Below are 17,313 nucleotides of genomic sequence, written 5' to 3'. Positions count from 1 at the left end.
GCCAACAAATATTTGATCTGAAAGCAATGCCTTTTGCTCGGTTTCAGCTTTGTTTTGAAGGGACGGGACAAAACATCATCCCCAGCTGTGCAGAGCGTGTGCTTGGCCCCGGGGAAGCTCTATGTTCCTTTCAGCTCAGAAATCTGGCCAGAGGTGTCTAACCGAAACCCCGTCGTGAGGGTCACATAGTTTCCAGTCTGGAGGGTGAGGTGGGGCTGGGTGGCAGCAAGATCTTCCCTTTAAATAAGGAGGAGCCAAAACACCCCAGGCTGCGGCGTTATCAACCCCAGATGCATCTTCACACACAAGGCGGCTTGTGAGGCAGAGCCACTTCCGCGTTCAGGCTCAGGGTGATGCTGTGGACAGTGCAGCTAGGAAGTAACCTGTTGATGGGTGAGATCAAGCTGTTTTGTTCTGTGGGGGTCTCTCTGTCTCTGGAGCAGCTCTTCCACCCCTGAGGGATCCCTTCCTGAGCCCACCTCCTCCTTGCTCCAGAGATGCTGTCCCCCCAGGCCTGGAGTTCCACCGACGTCGGTGTCCCCTAGGTGTTCTCAGCCACTGTCTCGGGGGCCAAATCACTCCCTGCTCCCACCCTGAATAAGAGGGAAAACTGCCAGGTCCATCCAGTGGCAAGAAGTCTTGAAGGTGAAGGGTGAGTCTCGGGCAACTGGACTTCTCTGAGACCCGGGGGGAGTCTCGAAGCAGCGGCAGGTGTGGGGCGGATCCGAGAGGGTGGCGATGCTCAGCCCCTCCCGGGCTGAGGCTTCGCACACGTGCACGGAGACTCTCTGGGCTGCAGTGTCTTCTCCAAGCCACGAAGCCAGCATCTCCTGCCTCGCAAGACACAGGTGAGGTGAGGACGTGAGGCCCCGGGGCTGAGGCTGCGTGTGGGGACCACCCCCCATGTCCGTTCTCCCACCTTTCCCAGTAACACAAGCCTGGGTTTCACTGGGTACAGAACCACCCAGAATACATTACGTTCCCCCAGACGCCCTGGCACCTGGGTGTGGCCGTGCGATTGGCCAGTGGGAGGTTAGCACAAGTGCTGCGTGGAGCTTCTGGAAATTTCCTTCCAAGACAGGACTTAAAGTTCACACTTGGCCCACTTCTTCATCCCACCCTTGTGCTGTGATAAATTGTGATACCTGGTCTCCTCAGATATATTCCCACCTATCCCTGCCGGCCACGAAGCCCAGTACTTTATGGACGTCATTTAATTCACCCTCCCAATAACTCTACCATGAAGACATCATATCCCCATTTTACAGATGAGAAAACTGAGGCTCAGAGCAGTGGCTGATGCATAATTTGAACCCGTGTCGTAGAGACTCCAAAGCCATGTGCAACTGCCATGCGTTCAGCGAACACCAGTTAGATGCCTGCCCTGGGCTGGGCTCAGGATGGGGCCAGTTAGATGCCTGCCCTGGGCTGGGCTCAGGATGGGGCCAGTTAGATGCCTGCCCTGGGCTGGGCTCAGGATGGGGCCAGTTAGATGCCTGCCCTGGGCTGGGCTCAGGATGGGGCCCCAGCAACAGAGCCGTGAGCCACACCCATGAAGGGCTGTGGGTACCCATTGGGCAGAGGGTGCAGGATCCGGCTCCCAGGCTTCACCCTCCTCTCCGCTTTGGCTCAGAGTCAGGTGGTGACGATTGTCAGCCCTACAGACTATCAGACCGACCTTCTGACTCCCCCTCTTCGCCACCTGTGAGCACCCACGTGCTCTTTCCTGCCCTCTTTCGGGATGAGACAGGAGCCCCTGGGAGGGATGCTGTACATTGGCCACGTGGCTTCTGGCGTGAGTCTCCCAGGACCACCAGCCGGCAGGAGGACGGGGGCGGGGCATGAGCATGCACAGCCCCCCATAAGATGTAAGTGGGGGCTCCCCAGGTCAAGCAGACCCAGAATCCCTTGGTATGCGGAGTCCGACCCCTGAGAATCTCTTAGGACCTAAGAGCTGTCGGAGTTGGGATTTTCCACCTGGTTCTGCCCTCTGCACCGTCCAAAGCACAGCGGCTCAGCACCTTTTCTTAAGAACGCTGTGCTACTGGCCCCAGCATTTTCTCTTGAGCCACTGACGCCCATCCTGCAAATTTTGACGTGGGTGCCGGGAAAAGACAACAGAGTCACAACAGCAGCCTGGCCTGACAAGGACTGTAAAACGCCCCCAGACTGCGAAGATGCCAAAATGTAGAAAGGGTCATCGTAGAGTCCATCAAACATGGCAAGACAAGGAAGGAGGGTGGGTGCCGTCTTGAGGAGAGACCAGCCTGGCAGTGACCGGTCCTTGGGCTCTTCCCCAGGCGGGCTGGCTGGGCTGTGTCAAGACCCCGGGTGGCCACTGGGGTCGGAATGCAAGCGCTGCATCCTGCTGGCTGGGTGCCCTTCGTAGACCTTCCTGGGCCTCTGTCTCCTGGTGTGACACGGGACCCATAATACCCAACTCACAGGGTCATTGTGAGGCCTCAGAGAAAATGTGTAGAAAGAAGATGTGTGTTGATGCTTAGCAGATACGGGAGCCTCTACGTACCTGGTGGTCAGAAGGTTGAGAGGGGACATCAGACAGGCCCGGCCCGACTCCTGGTGGCCCGTGTCCGTAACCCCTCCGCAGATGCAGGACAGCCACAAGCCCACCTTGTGGGGCTGGGAGGGTAAATGAGGGAAGAGGGCGGTCCATGCGCAGCGGCCACTGAGCTCCCGCTGGCCCCGGGCGTGGCCTCCTTCCCCTGTATCCTCGTCCTCCTTAGCGGTGCGAGCGGGCACGACCATCCCGGCCCCGGTGCCCGGCCAGCACCGAGCGAGGGCCTCGGCCAGCAGCGTGCCTGCCCAGCGCCCCCGCTAGGTCCCCCTGGCCTCTGGCCTCTGGCAGTCGTTTCCAGTTCTTCCCAACCTTTCGAATCGCCAGCTGATCAGTTCCCTGAGCTCAAGGACCAAGGTCAGGGGCAGAAATAAAGACAAAACCGCTTAGCTGCCTTCAGTCACATTAGTTGTTGTGGGGAAGGGCAGTAAAACAAAGATGAGATATCAGGTGTGACACAGAAACACAGAGTAGAGTGACCGGGGGCAGATGGCAGGCTTTGGAACCAGGCAGCCCTAGGTGCTATCTGGACAGCCTTGGGTGAGCCCCTGCCCCCCCTGGGGCCCGGCCCTTTGGGCTCAACACAGCAGTGATTACTACGATCCTTAGTATTACCAGTCTTGTAGATGTAGGAGGCTCAGGGCTCCATCCGGGCCCACTGCGCGGCTCCACACCGCATACCCACCCCGGCTGTCTTCACCAGCTCATGACTCTAGTCCCATCCAAGGTCTGCTTCCAGCTGGGCTTCTCCCCTGAACATAGACACACACATCCCCCTGTGAGCTGGACATCTGCCCCACGGTCTGGTACCCGTCTCTACATCGGTGCGTCCAGAACTGAGCTTCCGGCCACCCTGGGTATGGACCAGGTACATCTATGCATCTATGAGAAGAGGGGGGTCTGGGCCTCCTAGGAAGGGGAACCCGAAATCATCGGAGGGAGGAGGAAACTGCACAGGGGCTGCTGAACACCCCCCCACCCCACGATCGCTGAGCTGAAAGGGTGACACTGGAGCTGGCATCCTGCCACGTCTTGTTGCTAGGGTACCCCTGCCCTCGATTATGCCGGGAGAGGGGTACCTGCTTCTTTGCTGGGGTCAGCTCTGCCTCTGTGACTCCCACCCTGGAGATCTGGATTTCATCTCTCTCCAGACAAAAGAAAAGTGGGGCTATAGGAGTCCACCGCCCGGGATTCCAGGGAGACCTCTGCGGCGTCTGCTGCTTGATTTCCACAGACAGCAAACCTGCCCTGAAGGTGCCCTGCAGTCACCCAAGAGCTCCAGCCGGCCCACGATCCTCGGGCCTCCCATCTTGACCTACCAGCATCACACACCCCAGCCGCATCCTTCCTCAATGAGTTATTTTTTCCTTACTGGAAAATTACAATAGTGGTATATTTTAGTTGCTAAAATTCTATGATAAAGAAACAAACAGGAAAGATGAAAAGTCAGTCCTCAACCCACCTCCCCCAGAGCTCCCTGCTGTTGACGGTTCTCTGCACAGGTATGTGTGTACATCTGTGTGAATGCACGTGCAGGAAACGCTGCGAAGGGGGAACGAAGATGCAAAGGGGGTCCTGTCAGTGCTGTAGTTCTGCATCTTGCTTTTATTTTCTTACTTACTAAAAAAATAAAAGCTGAGAACTTTTCTCAGGGCCAGAGCAGAGTCTTGTTATTGGCTGTTGTAGTTCTTTGTCATGCAGCCACCTTCCTGCCGCGGGACACACAGGTGGCTCTGCTTTCTTCTTGCCCTAGTACAGACCATGAGGCATGCGACACCTTCGGCGTTTGGCAAGGATATGTTCCTAAAAGTGGGACTTTTGGGTCACAAAGTGCGTGCATTCTACATGTGGCCAAGCCTGCCCAGCTCAGCTTCCCGCTGAACGAGGCACTACGCCCGTCCCGTGTCTGTGGCACAGGTGCATCCCTGACCCTCCTTTCAGCTCTGCCCCCACCCCCACCGTGGGTTTTTCCCGTGACTGCTGAGGGTAGGGACCTAGTCAACTGTTCGCCGGCCAGGAGTGTTTCTTAGTCTCTGAGTTACCCCTTTCTCTCCTTTGCCCAGTTTTCTCTACTGGGCTGTATGTGTCTTACTTATGGGCTCACGGGATCTCTTTAGATGTCACACTATTAATCGGTTGTCCGTTGTACACGTTTTAAATATTTTCTCACAGTCAAATGTCCTTTAACTTTGTTCCTCGTGTAATTTTGCCACGCGTCAGCTTTTTATTTTTATGGCGTCAAATCTGTCAGGCTTTGCTTTTCTAGCTTCTGGATCTTGTCTTGCTTCTGAGGATCTTCCAAGACCTTGAAAACGTTCTCCTCTCTTTTCATCCAGTGATTTTATAGCTTTGTTTTTCCCTTTCACAGGCTTGACCCATCTGAAACGTATTTTGTGGTGTGACACTCCCTTTCTTGGGAAAGCTGGTCCAGCCTGGGCATACACACAGAGGCTCCCACTGGCCCATCCTCCCATCCACCCATCCCTTCACTCGTGCCCTCCACAGTGTCCTGAGGCTCCACTACGCCCCCAAACACCGAAGATACAGCAGGGCCTGCCCTCACAGGGGTCACGTCTGCATGGGGGAGACAGGTGGCAAACGAACAAACACGCGGTTAGCTAATGCGACTTCAGGTAATACGGCGGGGAATGGGACAAGGGGACAGAGAGTTAACACGGAGGTGACATTTTCAATGATGTAGTCAGGAACGGCCTCTCTCAGAAGACAGCCAAAGCCAGAGATGCTGAGACATGAGGGAGGAGCCGCCTGGCTGCCTGGGAAGGCGCTCAGAGTGGAGACAGCAGCAAATGCAAGGCCCCCGACGGGGACGTGCTCCCCCAGGTCAAGGACAGCGTGAAGGTCGTGTGCTCCAGGTGGGGGCTGAGGGGTGTGGGATCACAGGGCCTCGGAGGCCCCTGGGAAGGGGCAGGTTTCACTCCGTTATTGGGAGTCTTTGATGGTGGCCTTTGGTACGTGCGGTGTCTTAGGAGGAGGTGGGCAGGTGGGCATGTGTCTTTCTTTTCTGTCGGCCTGAATGTGGGTGCAGGGGCCCCACGCCGCACTCCCCACACTGCACTCTCACTCCTGTGGGCTTTCTTTTTTTTAATTTATTTATTTTAGGCGGTGTTTGGTCTTCATTGCAGTGCACGGGCTTCTCCTTGCGGTGGCTTCTCTTGTCGTGGAGCACGGGCTCTAGGCACGCGGGCTCAGTAGTTGTGGCACACGGGCTCAGTAGTTGTGGCTCGCAGGCTCTAGAGCGCAGGCTCAGTAGTTGTGGCGCACAGGCTTAGTTGCTCCGCGGCATGTGGGATCTTCCCAGACCAGGGCTCAAACCCGTGTCCCCTGCACTGGCAGGCGGATTCTCAACCACTGTGCCACCAGGGAAGTCCTCTCCTGTGGTCTTAATAGCCACTAACGTGCAATGTCACACCCTGGCATATAGGGAGCCTTCCACGGGCATCTGAGCACAACTCACTGGAGCCTCACACCCAAAAGCTGCCACTCTGAACTCCTTCACTGCCTCTGCAGGCTCGAGAGAAGGAGCTGGCGACGGAGGCTGGTCACCGGCTGGCCAGGGAGGCCACGCAGAGGACAGCAAGCCTGCCGCCACCTGGACCAGCGGAGGCTCAGCCTTCGGCTGCACACTGCTCCCTGGACTTGGGAGACTGTGACAGCGGGTCACCCAGGTGATGGCACGCATGCCTCTTCACACTCCGGGAGGGTCTGCAGAGCTGGCCAGGACGAGGAGGGAGTCCCGAGCCAAGGTAGGAGGCATAGCTGTCAGGGCTGGCCCAGCGCCGGGCCGAGGCCCATGCTGGGAGGCAGCAGGGCGGGGCAAGGAGATCCTCAGTGCGGGGGAGGGGAGAAGAGGGGGCTATCCCAAGGGAGGGGGCAGGGACTCAGAGAAGTGGGGAGACAAGGAGCGACCCCACAACATGAAAACAGTATCACAGTTCACCAAGGGCTCCTGACACCAGGCTGTGCTGAGACGTATCGCTCAGGGCAGGCTCCACGTCCCACAGGCCTGAACGCTGAGATTCCAGCCAGGCCTACCTTCACCTCCGGGCCTCTTTTCATTTCTTTATTAACTCTTGTCCTTAAGAGGTGCCAAACCAAAGCCTCCTAATGCCATCTTTGCCCATCCTCGGGAGGGAAGGGTACAGCCAGCAGCAGAGGCAAGCAGGGTACCTGGGCCAGGGGTCATTTGGAGAAAGAGAGCCAGGCCAGATGCACAAGGTCCGGAAACCCAGGCCTGGGCAGACACAGATGCGCTTGGCAGGTGGGGGGCCTGGGAGGGAGTGAGCATGGGGACAGGAACGTCCCACGGCCAAGCTTTCTCGGCCCGGCTTCCCACGGAGGGGCTGGGTGTCGTCCCTGGCCGGAGTCCACCAACTCCCCCCACCAGGAGGGCCGTGTGGAAGGGGCACTGGGGGTGAGGTGGGCGACAGGGCCTCCAGGGCAAAACCACGTAAGCTCTGGCCGACAGACTGAGGTGAGGGCTGGGTGGGGGTGGGCAGAAGGGCGAAGCAGGAAGAGCCGCAGCCCTGCACGTCACAGGTCACGTCCACATGAGTGTGGACGCAAGTCTCCTCTTCTGCATCGGTGCCGTTTTGTCCCTGAATGTGGACGCACTTCCGGTCAGGTCTCTGGAACTAATGATAACCTTAGGCAGAGAAGGATACAGACGCTCCACACACACATTCTGGAACTCAGAGCCATTCAGCCGTCTCTCCAGACCCCCTGACCATGGCCCACAACATCCTCTTCAGCCTCAACTCCACCGGGGTCCCCGAAGTTCCCAGACACCTGGCCTTGAACTTGTCTGGTCCCCTCCCCCCACCCCGGGGTCCTTGATCTGGCGCTTCTTCCCCCAGGACCCCTCCTGCGGAGTTTTGATGGCTGGCCTCCTCTCATCCTCCCGGCTCTGCCCTGGTGAGGCCCTTCCTGGACCCCCATCCACCTTCTCCAGTATTCCCTTCCCACGCTATACACAGGCTGTCATGCTTTGTCACACATATTACTAACTACAAATAGTCGTTCCTTATTAGCTAGTTAGCTGGCTGCTTAATCAGTTATTCGGTTCCTGGTTTACGTCCGCCGCCCCCCACCCCACGCCCAACTTGGTCGTAGGACCCAGAGGACAGGGACCTTGCTTGTCCTACTCAGCACTGTATCTCTTTGCTTAACACAAAATGGCACAATGTCTCTGTTGAATGAATGAATGAAAGATTGCATCTACTGGACACACGTCCCCTGAGCACTTACTGAACTTTCCAGCACAGGGCAGCTCAGATGAAAAGGACACGGCTTTCCCCCCGCACCCCCAGGAGCTCCCAGAACCGGGGGTCACCTTTGTTGTCAGCCTGGCCCCGACCCAGAACCTCAGCCCTGACAAATGGGCTGCCCTCCGCACCCCAGGCTCCTCCACATCTGGCTTAGTTCCGGGGGCTCCTGCCCAGACGTTCCTGAGGCCCTGACCCTGCTGCTCCCGGAAGCCCTGCTCTTCCCAGGCTGAAAGTGACCTCGGGTGAAAGCAGCCACGGACTGAAAGGCAGGGGCGGGACAGACTCCTCTGGGGCAGCAGAGCCCAAGGACCCTCATCCCTCAGGAGGGTGGGCAACAGCGGCAGGCCCCTGGAGGGTGGATGCCCTGGAGGGGGAGGGGCACGGTGTGAGCCAGCAGTGGAGGGTTGACCCCCACCCACGCAAGGGATGAGCATGACGACCGCCAGCCCTCATGCCCTGGGGGCCAGGGGTGCTGAGGACACGGGCTCACCTCACCGCTGGGGAAGGCCTTTGGGCTCAGCACCCCCGTCACCAAAGCACACAGCTTCGGGAAAACCCAGCAGTGCAGCCTGGACACTTCGGCAGCTTCAGCTCAGTTTCTCAGAGTGTGAGACCACGTGATTCCAATCTCTTGATTCCGGCTCACAAAGACGTCAGAAGAGGCTGTAAGCACATGGAGACAGGGACCCCATCAGTGAGGATGCTCCCGCTGCAAGGAGCAGAGAAAACCAACCAGAAAAGGCACGGAAGAAAATTTTACAGAACAAGAAGTCTTGAGGAAGAGCAGCACCAGGTTGATCAATTCAGCAATTCAGTGACATCGACCCAGGTTCTTTCCATGTTCCAACTCGGTTCCTCAGTGTGTGAGCTTTGTCCTCAGGCTAGCTCCCCTCATGGTTTCAACATAGCTGCCAATGTTCCAGGCATCGCACACAGACACCACAGAGGGAGAGAGAAGGCACCTCTTCTAACGCGTCTCTTTAGTCAGTGGGAAACCTCTCCGGGAAGCTCCTCCCCCAGCTCATTTCCTCTCGCACCCTATTGACCAGAATTGTGTCACATGCTTACTCTACACCAATCACTGACAAGGAGTTTGGGATTACCATGTTTGGCTGAGAATAGCTGGGATTACCGTTGAACCACAAGTGGAGGAGGCATGGACACCAGCAAATCCAAGTCGTACCAGTAAGGTGGACAGCCGTTGAGGAAGGGACTGGCTTCCAGAACAGAGAGAACAAGGGGAGCCTTCAGAAACACAGAGTCCCACGGGCCCCACGCAAGATGGGTGTGTGGAAGACTGGAAACGCAGCCCTTGACCGCCTAGGCTCCCAGGTGACAGCACAGCTGCGTGTGGACCCCCGCCAGGGCCAGAACTGCAGATTAACAGACAAGGGAGCTTGTGAATCAGACTGGACGCCCGACCCTCTGGGCCGATGCTGTCCAGTGTGGAGCGCTGGGCTCCATAAACCTTTTGTCAAAGGAGCGCCTACGGAAGTGAATGAACTCTGGCTGATGGGGCTGGCCTCGACTCAGAAACTGGGGCCTCCACCTCTCCAGAAGCACCCAGCCCAAGCAGCTGTGGGCACCTCCCATGCTCCCAGGAAAGATAGGCGCCTCCCCGGACGGTCAGTGAGGGAAAAACCCCACCCTCTGGGACTGCATCCACTTCCTGCCGAAGAATCTTCTCGGCCCTTTACAGGCGGGCGGCTTCCCAGAGACTCCGGAGGCCCTCAGCCCACCATGAGGCTCCGCAGCACAGGAAGGGGCAGAAATGGACCCCGACCCCCCGCCCAGGGTCGTGTCTCCCCGCATCATTAGCCGCTGTTGATGGAAAGTCAAATGACCCTTGAGTGGGAGGCGGCACGTGGAGGAACTTACCTGCTTTTAGAGCCAGTTTTCCCATCTTGTCATCTGCTCTTAGCTCAGGGCTGAGCTAAGGCTGGTTCTTCCCAATTCCCAGCTGCAGTGTCATGTGACCTTTCGGAGAAGCCCAGGAAGGCAACAGAACAGCCCCCATTTGGGCCATGATGTTGCAGCCTTCAGAGATTTCAGGGTGGACTCAGGCGGAGGAGTCGTGGAAAGCTGGAAGCTGAAGCTCTTTTTAATGTTCAGATTAGTTTCTTATCGATGAGCCCATCTAATTCGCTTTACAGCCCTGTAAGGCAGGCGACCTGGGGATTTTCATGCCCATTTGACAGATAAGGAAATTGAATAAATTGCAAAGTCCCACCTTGGGTGAGTGACAGAACTGATATTAGAATCCTCCCAGACCTATATATCCGGACAAAATTATAAATAAAAAAGATACATGCATCCCTATGTTCATAGCAGCACTATTCACAATAGCCAAGATATGGAAACAACCTAAATGTTCACCGACACATGAATGGATAAAAAATGAGATGTGGTACATATATACAATGGAATACTGCTCAGCCATAAAAAAAAGAACGGAATGATGCCATTTGCAGCAACATGGATGGATCTAGAGATTATCATACTAAGAGAAGCAAGTCAGAAAGAGAACGATAAATACCATCATATGGTATCACTTATATGTGGAATCTAAAATATGACATAAGTAAACTTACCTGCGAAACAGAAATAGACTCACAGACATAGAGAACAGACCTGTGGTTGCCAAGGGGGAGAAGGGTGGGGGAGGGATGTATTGGGAGTTTGGGATTAGCAGATGCAAACTAGTATATATAGGACGGATAAACAGCAAGGTCCTACTGTATATTACAGGGAACTATATTCAATATCCTGTGATAAAACATAATGGGGGCTTCCCTGGTGGCGCAGTGGTTGGGAATCTGCCTGCCGATGCAGGGGACACGGGTTCATGCCCCGGTCCGGGAAGATCCCACATGCCGCGGAGCGGCTGGGCCCGTGAGCCATGGCCGCTGAACCTGCGCGTCCGGAGCCTGTGCTCCGCAACGGAAGAGGCCACAACAGTGAGAGGCCCGCGTACCGCAAAAAAAAAAAAAAAAAAGAAAAGAAAGAAAAATGGAAAAGAATATGAAAAAGAACATACATATATATGTATAACTGAGTCACTTTGCTGTACAGCAGAAATTAACACAACCTTGTAAATCAACTATACTTCAATAAAATAAATTAAAAAAAAAAAAAAGGGAATCCTCCCAGCCCTGGGCTGTTCAGTTACACCACTCAGGACGCTCTGTGGGTGAGTAGGCCCTGCACTGGGAGGGGACCCAACGTTGTCCTCTCCACTCAGGCCCCCTCCAGCAATGCCTCCTTTTCATGAGACTCTTTCCCAAGGCACCAGGTTGTCCCTTCAGCTGGTTGAAGCCTCACGAACAAGGCGACTGATGCACTCTTGGTGGTGATGCGATGCTTTGAACTTAGCTACCAACTGGGGGAGTCACTTGTGCCCGGTTGACACCTTCTCTTGTCAAAGATAACTGAGGCAGGCCTTGGCCCACTTGGCCCCATCAGCAGAAAGGACACAAAGTCTCTCTCTCTGGGGTGCCCAGAGCCCCAAGATGCCCAGCCTGCTGGCACTGCACTTGTTGGCAGCTGATCTTCTGAAGGACGTGTGCTCCCTTGAACCGATAAGGCAAGACCCAGTTCCAGCATCCTTGGTACCCCATTGCGAGAGGCTGCCCCAGTGCCTGCTGGGACCTGAGCCACCAGAACATGGCCAGCCTTGGTCTCTGCCATGGGCGTGTGCCCCTCCCGTCTGGACCTGTGAAAAGGATGAGCCCTGGGCTCCCCTGTTGCTCAGGAACCCGAGCCTTCCCCTCCGGGTCCACCAGTCTGGAAGGCAGCACTATAGGTGCTCTGTGCTTTGCTCCTTTCCTTAAGCCCTTGACTCTGGGAAAAAGCCATCATCACAAAGGGACAAAAGCTGCCTCGAGCTCACTCCAGCGTGTCTCCCGGTCGACTCTCAAGGCCCTCCGTCTCTCTCAACGCCAGGCCCCCCTATTTGTGAAGCCCGGCCAAAGCCCCTCCCCACCCGCACCCCCAGCCTCCTCGACGACCGTCAAGGGCCAGCTCAGGATTTTAAATCCCACCCCTGTGCGGACAACCCCTGGATCTGAATCTCCAGTCGGAGTCTCTCTCCGGATCTCCAGCCCCGCCATCTCCAGACTGGAAGTGTCGCCCGGCCTAAGCCGCAAAACCGTTCGCGGCCAGCTTCTTCTTGGGGGAATCATGGTGGACGCCCCACCCCCACTCTGCTCCCCAGGCCAGCCCCAGGAGCTTTACTTTCAACCTCCGACATCTCCTCCCCTCCGCCGCACTCTCTTTCCCAATAGGGGCTCCTCTCCTTGCATCTAAACTTACCCTTTTGGGTCCCATTGCCCGAGATGGTCTCCCAGCTAAAAAGTGAACCCACCGTAACGTGTTGTGGGTTGCCCAGATCATAAATATTTGCAGCGCTACTAGAGATCTGGGAGAAGTGCCTCAGCCCAAAGGAATGGACAAAATGGGTGAGGTCGCTGACGGCAGAGGCACTGGGGTGGGGGAGGGGAGGGGTCTTCGAGCCCTCCGCCCCTCCCCCACTCTGCCTCTGCCCTCAGCCAGCTCCTGGCCCGGGGGATGCGCAGCAAAGGACCAGAGGCTCGTGTCCCGATCTTCCCAGCTCCGCTCCACCCTGGCCTGGGGTCCGTGCGTGCAAAGCCAGGTCCCCGGCTGGAGGAGGCCAGGTGGCCAAGGCCGGAGTCCCACGAGCAGAGAATTCAGGACTTGAACCTTTCAAAGTCTGAGTCCATTTAGAAAACACAACTTCCGTTCCTTAAACATAAACGGGGAGTGGTGGGTGGGGAGGGGTGGGGAGAGAGCGCAAAGCAGCTCATGAAAGGGCTGCGGGTCCCGCTGCACAGCACCGGGCTCCAGAGATGCCGCCTGCGGGCGACTTCACGGTGAAGGAGTCATCACATATGGGGTAAATCCCTTCTTCATTATGCACCCGCCAGAGGGCAGGGGGAACGGCACACAGCCGTTTGGCCCCGGTTCAACGAGCTGGAGGGTGCTCTGAGTCATGGAGGGACCCCAAAAGCAATCAGCGCTCCCCGCCATCCCTATCTGCCTTCCGCTGTGGAAAAACCTGCGCTAGACGACGCCGGTGGGGCCGCCCCGAATGCCCGCGGTCCTCCGCTCTCCCGGACACCTCGGCCCCCAGCGCAGGTGGGCTCCCGCCCCGTGTCTGCCCTTCCTGGCCCTCCCACTCCATGCCTGGGCGGTGGCCCCTACCACACCCTCGGATCCGTACAACAGCAACGGGCGTCCCTGGCGGGGGGTGGGGAGTGGGGGGTGGGGCAGGAGGGCCTCCCGCACGGCGTGCAGCAGGGATGCTCCAGCAGGGATGCGGCTTCATCGTCCCCAGGCCTTCCTCCTGAGCTAGGCCTGTGCTGCCCGCAGCGAGCCCTCCTGGGTGGCAGAAGCTGGCGGCCTCCCTGGAGGAGGGGGCAGGGCTTCCTGTTATGGAAGGACCCCACGGAGCCCCTGGACCCACTGCTCTCATCCCAGCCTGCCTCACGGGTCGTGTCCTCCTTCTAAATAACTGCTCCTCTTCCAAACTCATCACCAAGATCCCCGTCCCCCAGGAAGCCCTGGGCTCACAACAACCACTCCTGCCAGTGGCTTGCGCCCCCGCCCCATCAGAGCTGAGGGCAGGTTCTGTTGCTCCGTCCCGGCGTTTGGCTAGAGGACCAGCAATGCGGGATCCGGCTCCGCCCATCACCCCGCATCCTCTGAGGTCCTCAGGAGAGACGCGCAAAGAAGCACGAGAACAAGGTGGCTTCGCGGATGCCTCGCTAGGTCCCACTTCAGGAAGGGAGGACTCCTGCAGCCGCTGGGAGTGCTGCCCCCCTTCCCCCCGCCCGCAGTCACCTCTCTCTACCTTAACCCCCTGCAGGATCCCCCTCCCCGAGGACACGCCCCCTTCCTCGGTGGGACTGCTGCCTTGAGTGATGGACAGCCTCAGAGGTAACAGAGGCTGGGATTGCATCCTCAGGAACCCCTCAGGGTGGGCTCAGGCCTTTGTGGAGGCTGCCTGGCAGCTGCGCACCCCTGCGTCTGCCCTTCCTTTCCATAGGGGTGTACCCCCAGAGCGCTCGCAATAAACATCCCACAGGCAGACCTCCTCTCCATGGCAGTGGGCTCCCCGGGGACCACACCTGCAACATATGCCAAGCAGGAGATGGAGAAAGGAACACTTTATTAAAAACCGGTCTCTTCCATGTTTCCATGCAGAGATCCGGAGAGCTGGGTGGAGAGCACATTTGGGTCCTCAGGCCGGAGAGGCTTCCTATTCCCCTCCAAACGTGAATCCGAATCTTTCTTGCCAGTCCTGCCCAAACCAAACTCTTAGTCAGCATGCAGAGGGATAAAACAGTCCAGGATAAGCCGGGGCCCTCTTCCTGGGCCAGGAGAAACAGAAGACCCTGGAAGAAGGCAGCCCCATTCACTGCACATCTGTGAGGGCCAGGGTCCTGCCCATTGGTGCATTTTGCCATTGAGCAGAATAGTAGCTTCTCTTCCCTTGGAAGGGACGTGGAAGGAAGCAAGGAAGCCAGTGGGGCAGTGGAAGGCCGGCTTCCCCTCCGAGCCTCTGATTTGAAGCTGAGCCCAGGGACCATCGAAATTGTTTCCGTCTCCACTCAGAGATTATTATTAAGTGGGCAGTGATGTTAATCCTCGGAGCCTTGGTTCACTCCACTATAAGATGGCAGCAGCTGCCCCACCCTGCCTACCCAGGACCTGGGTGAGGACGCGCTGAGAAAACGTATCAGGAAGGCTCTGTGAGCCCTGAAGAGGTACACAAGAGCAGAAGCCTGCTATTATAGTGATGCTGGAGTTTCCCCACGAGCTGTCTGGTCCTCCGCTCCAGATTTTCACCACTCAGCAGGGCTGGGCTCAGGCAGCTGGGCTTCCCGCCAGCCAGCAGAACCAGCCCGGACACAGGTGTCCACCAAAGCTGGCCACATGAATGAATTCGGGATTGAAAGGATCGGCGAGCACCCATTCACTTTCTCCCAAGGGCCCAAAGGCACACGGACAGATAGGAGGGTCAGCGTGACATGGAATCTAGCCCAGCTGTTAGGAGACTTCGTGTGGCATTCCTCTCCATAATTATTTCATTCCTTCTGTCCTAACACTCACATCTTGCATGTTGGTTTCTGCACTGTTTGTGGTTGGGCTGAGACAGGGTGGGGGAGGGGGAGGAAAAGGGAGACTTGGTTAATGCGCACAGGGGATCTGTGGACTTTATGAAGAGTCCACGGCACCCAGGATACCACTCCTCAATATACAGACCGGGCACTGCACCAAAGTGCCCAGCTGGGGGGGCGTGGGGAGGCTCAGGTCCAGCCTGCAGTCCACTGGTCAAGCCCTGTGCCCAGAGGGGCATTTTTCTCGTTCTTACAAACAGGCTCCATAGGTTGGCGGTACCTTCAGAGGAATGGTGCTATTTTACAGAGGGAGAAGCTGAGGCTCAGAGAGGTTAGGTAACTTGCTCAAGGTCACACCACAGGTAGGTGGTTTCGGCCAGGACACAATTTCAGCTCTATCTGACTCCACCCAGCTGGTTTATCCCTGAGTCATACAATCTGGGCACGCAGATCATCCCTCACATGGGATGTGTTAGAGTTCTTTTGATTTCAAGTAACACAGACCAAACCAGCAAAAGAAAAAAAAAATCTATTAGAAGGATGCTGGGAGGCCTGGTGGAATCTGAGGAAGGAACTAGAAATCCCAACAGGAAGACCCAAAGGACAGAATCCAGGAATGTCTGGGACAGCTCCGAGGACCCCAAAGGTGGAAGTTCATGGCCTTCCGTCCAGAACTCTGTCATTAACGTGATTTGGTTTCTGGTCCCTTGATTAAATTTCCAAAAAAAAAATATATATATATATATATTTTTTTTTTTTTTTTTTTTTGAGAGAGAACGTGATTGGGCAGCATGGGTTAAATGTCTGGCCTTTCTTCGATATTTTCCTGGGGTCAGGTCCCACATGACAGTCATGACAGCCAACAGCCTATGGGTCATAGGACAATTGCCAGACCAGGTGCCTTAGACCCAGCAAGAGGGGCCACAGCCCTGGGCTCCATGCTTCAGCAGCCTACATATGAAACACACATACACACACACACACAATTGTAATAGATCCTTTTGAATTTTTTACATATGAAACACACACACACAATTGTAACAGATCCTTTTGAATTTTTTAGAGAAAAAATACTTTTCTGAAAACACGAAACAAACTCTTTTGTCCTTATATTTATCATAATTCAGATTTTTTGATGGAAATATATTCAAATTTTATACACTTTAAATATAATACAATTACACTTTCTTTTCAATCCTTCGGGTCAGGGCTGGCCAACTTTTTCTTAAAGGGCCAGATAATAAATATTTGAGGCTTGCAGGCAATATAATCTGTCTCAACTACTCAACTCTGCTGTGACAGCGTAAAAGCAGCTATAAATAAAATGTAAATGAATGTGTGTGGCTGTGCACCACTAAAACTGTCTGCACAAAAATGATCTGTTTATATGTTGCTTCCTGTGTAAGACAGTTTTTGGAGTCAAGGTGAGCAAAAAGTGTTCTTTGATCAACTGTGAACAAAGATTGTCAAATCTCACCATACTGCCCACTGAACATTAGTATTCAAAGAAAGTCAATTCTGATGAAATCATTGACGAACTTGCAGAAGCTAAGGCTCAAAATCAGAAACCGTAATGTTCTTCTCTACTGTGACTGACCAATATTTCAATAAAAGTATTTTCCCTTTTTCAAAAAAATAGAAAACCCACTGATGTGGGAGTTTGGGGTTAGCAGATGCAAACTATTATATAGAGAATGGATAAACAACAAGGTCCTACTGTGTAGCACAGAGAACTATTTTCAATATCCTGTGATAAACCATAATAGAAAAGAATATGAAAAAGAATGTGTGTGTATATATATATAACTGAATCACTTTGCTGTACAGCAAAAATTAACACAACACTGTAAATCAACTGTACTTCAATAAAATTAATTTAAAAAAAAAGAAAATTCACTGATGTGACTTAAAAGTATGAATCCTGGGCTTCCCTGGTGGCACAGTGGTTGAGAGTCCGCCTGCCGATGCAGGGGACGCGGGTTCGTGCCCCAGTCCGGGAGGATCCCACGTGCCACGGAGCGGCTGGGCCCGTGAGCCATGGCCACTGAGCCTGCACGTCCGAAGTATGAATCTGTTACTTTTCTACTTCTTTCCCATCTCCTACATCCGTTAGGTGCTGAGAAAATTCCAGAAGCTTAGGCTGTGGTAAAATAGTCTCTCCTGAGGGCAGGTCTTATTGAGAACAAGGGTGGGGGGCCCTTGGGAGTTTGGGTGTCTGGGATTGACACACACACACTGCTATGTTTAGAATAGATAACCAGGGGACTTCCCTGGTGGTCCAGAGGGTTGACTCCCCACTGAGAATGCAGGGGGG

At 55.3% G+C, this 17,313-nt stretch overlaps 1 long non-coding RNA gene across 4 annotated transcripts; it reads left to right on the top strand.

Moving 5' to 3' along the window:
* The first annotated feature begins 214 nt into the window (after positions 1-214).
* On the top strand, positions 215-10,996 carry LOC141279216 (uncharacterized). 4 transcript variants are annotated; one of them, XR_012333192.1, is made up of 3 exons: positions 215-6,339; positions 7,450-7,507; positions 7,853-10,996. It is a non-coding gene; the product is annotated as an uncharacterized lncRNA (long non-coding RNA). The 4 variants fall into 4 exon arrangements; XR_012333190.1 differs by lacking the exon at positions 7,450-7,507; XR_012333189.1 differs by having other exon boundaries at positions 7,450-10,996.
* Positions 10,997-17,313: the final 6,317 nt, after the last annotated feature.

The sequence above is a fragment of the Tursiops truncatus genome, chromosome 7 (assembly GCF_011762595.2).
Source record: "Tursiops truncatus isolate mTurTru1 chromosome 7, mTurTru1.mat.Y, whole genome shotgun sequence".
NCBI classification, from domain to species: Eukaryota; Metazoa; Chordata; class Mammalia; order Artiodactyla; family Delphinidae; genus Tursiops; species Tursiops truncatus.
The sequence above is the reverse complement of the archived record's forward strand: the minus strand, read 5'-3'. Positions and strand labels throughout refer to the sequence as shown.